Source organism: Erinaceus europaeus, chromosome 2, assembly GCF_950295315.1.
Source record: "Erinaceus europaeus chromosome 2, mEriEur2.1, whole genome shotgun sequence".
Taxonomy (NCBI): domain Eukaryota; kingdom Metazoa; phylum Chordata; class Mammalia; order Eulipotyphla; family Erinaceidae; genus Erinaceus; species Erinaceus europaeus.
The window spans coordinates 111,717,507-111,723,506 of NC_080163.1; positions in this window are offsets into that span (position 1 = coordinate 111,717,507).

Consider the following 6,000-nt stretch of genomic DNA (forward strand, 5'->3'; position numbering starts at 1 on the left):
GATGCTGGAGATTGAACCTGGGACCTCTGGGTATGAAAATCTTGGTATAGGGAGTCGGGCAGTAGCACAGCAGGTTAACAGCACGTGGTGCAAAGCATGAGTACTGGCATAAGGATCCCTGTTCGAGGCCCCGGCTCCCCATCTGCAGGGGAGTCACTTCACAGGTGGTTAAGCAGGTCTCCAGGTGTCTGTCTTTCTCATCCCCTCTCTGTCTTCCCCTCCTCTCTCCATTTCTCTCTGTCCTATCCAACAACAACTACAACAATAATAACTACAACAATAAAACAACAAAGGCAACAAAAGGGAATAAATAAATAAATTTAAAAAATGGTGATCTCACCTTTTTTAAAAAAAAAAAAAAGAAAGGAAGAAAATCTTGGTATAGACTGATGCAATATCTCCCTTGAATAATGTGATATTTTGTCATGTGCACAACCCCGGCTTGAGTCTAGCCTCATTGCATTAAAGGAAGCTGCAGTGCTATGGTCTCTTTATCTCTATCTAAAAGAGAGGGAGGTAGGGAGGAAATCTTGGCATAATATCACTATAAAAGTCATGCACATTAGGAGGTTGCCCACCAGTGAGGAGAACACTCTGAGCCCCATAGCAAAAGCACAAGGTAGCTCCATCAGAACTAGAACTAGCACTTAGATTCCTTCCTAGAGACCACTACCTAAGGAAAGTCACTTCATGTCTTTCTTGAGGGCAACCCAGGAAAGGTGTACCTAGCTAGCCTTTTCACAGAGCTGTCTCAGAGACACCCATTTGAACAGAAAGCATTGCCGGACTCTGTTGATTTTGGATTACTGGTAACTCTGAGCTCACTGTTCTTTTTTTTTTCCCCTTTTGTTGCCCTTGTTTTTTATTGTTGTTGTAGTTATTATTATTGTTGTTATCAATGTCGTTATTAGGACAAGAGAAATGGAGAGAGGAGGGGAAGACAGAGGGGGGAGAGGAAGATGGACACCTGCAGACCTGCTTCACCTCCTGTGAAGCGACACCCCTGCAGGTGGGGAGCTGAGGGCTCGAACCAGAATCCTTACGCGCTTTGTGCCACATGTGCTTAACCTGCTGCACTACAGCCTGACTCCCTGAGATTACTATTCTTATCCTGAGTACTTGTAGTATGAAGTTCCAGAGCATCAAGTACAGAACTGACAACTCCAGGCCTGGCAAGCTGACTGACCCCATCCACTGCTAAAGGAATAGGCAAAGAGAGGCCTCTAGATGCTGTGGATTCTTCAAAATCAGTCTATTTCTGTCACTGAATTGCTGTCTTACATTTCTGGAATGCCAGAGGAGGAGAAAAGTGGCCTCTGATCATATGTAGCTTCTCCCAGCCTGTCTCCAGCCACTCTTCTGAAGGGGTTTTCCTGGGTAAAGAAGGGTTTTGGGGGGCCCTGGGCATCCCCACACTGCTGGCAGACTGACCTGAACTTGGCTCTGCTCCAGCCCCAGAGCCAGGATAACGAAGCTGCTCCTTTGAGCATTTGAGCCAATTAAAAAGACAAATGACTGAAATCTTATCTTTCTCCTCCCCTGTCCCACTCTCCCTTCCACCCCCACACGTGGGGCCCTCCCTTCCAGGGGAGTGGGACTGGAGATGTCCTTCTGGAAAATTCAGACTCACCCCACTGTCTCCCATCTTAACCCTTAACCCTTTCTTGGGGCCCTTCAAGGTTTTGGATGGAATGTCTTGAGGGGAGGAGGAAGTTCCTGAATGTTTCTGAGCCCTGGGACTAGAGAAGAGGCTGGGGAAGCAAAGCAGAAAAGCCACAGGATAAAAAAAATTTTTTTTTTAATGAATAAATGTCTTGGACCTTATTTTTGAGTTCTGGCCTTGGGACTGACTACTTCATCAGAAGGTTCTATTTCTGGAGAAGTACTTAATTCTTATAGTCTATTGTTACACTGACCAGGTTCCATGAAGAAGGGCCAGTTTTCCCCAGAGAGAATAGGAGCCCCAAGTCAAATCCAGTCTCAGACCCAGGAGATCTGAGACCAGAACAAGGTCTTCAAGCTCTCTGAGCCTGCACTCACAGGAGGGGAGAAGGGAGATATAAAACTTCTTGCTCTAAGCACCTAGCACAGCCCTGAGAATACATGAGACAGCTTATTTCTGTCTATTCATTCCCTTCTTTCTGTGACTACCTAGACATATTGGCTCTAATTTCTGTATGGATCATGTTTTGAACCCCTATGATAGCTTATCTGAACATCTATCTCATAAGTATCATCAAAAGAAATTCTATCCTGAAATTTAACTGAGAGAAAGAGGAAAAAGAAGAAAGAACAGGAGGAAGAGGTGGAAGAGGAGAAGAAGGAGAAGGAGAGGGAGGAGAAGGAAAAGAATAGGAGAAACTTTGTTACCTAGGCTCTTTGACAAACTCCTATTCATCCTTTAAAACTCCATCTAGTTATTAATCTCTGGCTTCTACATTCTCTCAGCACTTTCATTCTGATTTGACAATCTTGAATTTGCCCCTATTAAAGTGAATGGATATTTACTGACTGTCTGCTGTGTGCCAGGCATACTGCCAGCTCCAGGGAGTACCTAGATGAACAGAAAGGAGAAAATGCTGCTCAATATTCAGGTTAGAGCACACTGACATTTTTGAAAATCCTAAAAAATAAGCAACATGTCTGTCTCCCAGACAGCAGGCTCCTGCCTTCTTCCTCTTGAGATTCTGAGAAATTGTCCCGTGCCGACAGAGTGGAGGCTCAGCAGATGTTCATTCTCCTCCAGACTATGTCTCATTTTCATTTTCCCTGTCCTCTGGGAAGACGACTAAGGGCTGTTCACAGGCCCTCTTGGCAGTCAAGGTCTGCAGCTTCTCCTAGCTCCTCCAAGCATCTCTGAGCTCCTTGTATGGTGGATACCCCAGTAGACTCCCCAGGCACTCTGATCCTTGCAGTTTACACAGGCTTGTTGTTTCTGAGAGGAAGCCCAGTAGAGGAGCCTGGCACCATTTCAGTCCATGCTGGGCATCTGGGCACAGCTCCAGGGCTGTGTGTGCAGGTTGAAAGGGAACCCCTCTAACCATCACGAACCCCCTGTGGAATTGGGGGGACTCCTGAAGGATTCCTGGGCCAAGAGCCAAGCAGGAGTGATTTCCTTCCTGTCCCTGGCTGGATCCAGCTTTCTGAGAGGAGCATGTTGTAATAATTACTCTGGCAGGGCCCAGGCTCATCAAGGCCTTGGAGTGAGGGGGTCATAAAAGTATTTGGATGAACTAGGAGATATCTCAGCAAATAGGGCACATGACTGGGTCTGAGCCCTAGCACAACATGCAGGCACCATGGATGGCGTACAGAAAGTTCTTTGGTTAGTGGAACAGTACTGAAAAACCCTCTCTCTCTCTCTCTCTCTCTCTCTCTCTCTCCTCTAAACATAATAATGTGAAAACTAAGGGCCATGTAGTGGCACATCTGCTGAGCACACATCACAGTGTGCAAGGACTCAGGTTCAATCCCTTGGTCCCCACCTGCAAGAGAGGAAGCTTCACAAACAGTGAAGCAATCCTACAGGGCTCTCTCTCTCTCTCCCTCTCTTTTCTCTCTTCTCTCTCTCTTCATTTCTATCTCCCCCTCCCCTGTTAATTTCTTTGTGTGATTATCCAAAAAAAAAATTTTTTTTTCCTCCAGGGTTATCGCTGGGGCTTGGTGCCTACACAAAGAATTCACTGCTTCTGGAGGCCATTTTTCTCCTTTCTGTTGCCCTTGTTGTCATTATTGTTATTGTTGTTGGATAGGACAGAGAGAAATCGAGGAGGGAAGACGGGGGGGGGGGGAGAAAGATAGATACCTGCAGAGCTGCCTCATCACTTGTGAAGCGACTCCCCTGTAGGTGGGGGAGTCGGGGGCTCAAACTGAGATCCTTACACGGGTCCTTGTGTTTTGTGCCATGTGCGCTTAACCTGCTGCACTACCACTCAGTCCCCAAATTTTTTAAAATAAAGAAATTGTCAGAGGAACTGCTCTGTGGTTGTATTGGTCTTACACAAAGCCCTAGTACTCATTACCCAGTACTGCATCAAAACAAAAACAAACAAACAAAAAAAACATTCATACTAGGGAAAGATAGAAACAGACTGGGAGAATGGATCTATCTGCCAATGCCCATATCCAATGGAGAAGCAATTATAGAAGCCAGACATTCCACCTTTTGCACCCCATAATGATCCTGGATCCATGCTCCCAGAGGGATAAAGAATAGGAAAGATTCCAACAGAGGGGATGGGATACAGAACTCTGGTGGGGGGAATTGTACCCCTCTTATCCTATGGTCTTGCTGATCATTATTAAAAAGGTGGGGGGGCAGTTAAGTGAGTTCAACTCCTCCATCAGAAGACAACTGAGACCTGAAGTGTTGGACTGACGGGATCTTACAGACCACCCATGTCCTTCTCGTAAAGGAAACCTCTGGGATTTATATTTCTAATTCACTTCCAGCCAGCCTCTGATCAGTTATGGGAAAATGTCTCCCTGAGGAACCCAGACAAGGCCCCCCAGTTGTCTCAACAAGGATCCACAGATACATGATTTTAGCATCTACCCTTGAGATAATGATGATCATTGCAATGATAATCACCATGGCTTATATGTAGTCATGTATCATTTAGCAATGGGGGCACATTTTGAGAAATGTGTCTTTAGGCAATCCCATGGCTATGTGAGTGACATGAACACAAATCTAGGTAGTCCAGCCCAGACATACCCAGGTCTTAAGTAAGATCAACAGGGACCTCCCTCACCACCACCTCCAGTCCATTCCTCCACCTGTACTGTGGAATCTATAGTCGATCACTGTCTGAGATGATTACTATGTGTCTGCAAGTGTACTGGGAGCTTTTCTGAGCTAGTCTTTACATGTGTGGCCTCATTTGATGCTCACAACACTTCTATGAAAGTATTTTGATTATCCCCACCTTGGTAGTTAGAAAGGAAACAGAGTAGAAGAAACTTGCCCAAGACTCCACAACCAGGGCTCTTAACACTTGCACGCCCTTTGACCCCCAGTTGCAGAAAACAGGAGTGCAGGAAGACACTTTCCACTTGGGCACCACTTCTGAGTTATAGGCATAAACATGTTTTCTTGGAACTCCACTTGGGCACTAAATCCTAGTGTGCGAATCATCATGATATTAACTGCTACCAACAGTATTGGATAGTAATGTTAGCTGGCACTGATCTACTGGAATAATAAGTATTTACTATGCTTCAGGCACAGTGCAGGGTAGCTGACACAACTTATCTTGCTTTATCCACCAAAGTAGTGCTATAAAATAGATATTGCTTTCATGTGATAAGTAGAGAACCTCAGAGAAAGTAACCAGCCCACACAAGGCAGTTCAGAGGCTTCAGGGAAGTATTTGAACTTGATTCTGCCTGACTCCCAAGTAGTGTTCTTTCTTTCTTTCTTGACTGATCCCCTCCAGCAGAAGGCGTTGGTGAGCCCAGTCACAAGGACACTGGGGGGACAGGTGGTGCTTTCAAGTCAGGTACATCCCCCTACTCACACTCCCAGCTGTCCAGCTGTCATTCCTCCACTCAAGCAACCAGATTACAAGCACTTGGAGGGTAGGACTCAATGTAAACTCACTGGGTCCTACCTGTCCCAAGGATGGCAGGTGGTGAAGGAAAAATGCCCAAGACCTAATGGAAGTCAACTCCACCATCACCCAGGAGGCAGGATCTTGGGTGGTCACCCATGCTGGAGCACCAGGTCCACCTGAGATGGGAAAAACACCAGACTTCTTGTCTCAGGGCCTTCCAGGGGACTAGGTGAGGTTGTGTAGGCACTGAGCAATCTTGAAATCAAAGGGCTTCCTCCTAGATGCGAATGTCACCATCCCACTAGTTGTTTGTTCTTACTTCCCTGTTCACCTGCCTTGGCCTCAGTTTCTCCTATGAAAGAGGAAGGTATAGACCACCAGTTTTCTCTCAGCATTCACCGTGTCAGTGGAATGGATAGAGAAGTGCCAGTTAGATGACATTTGG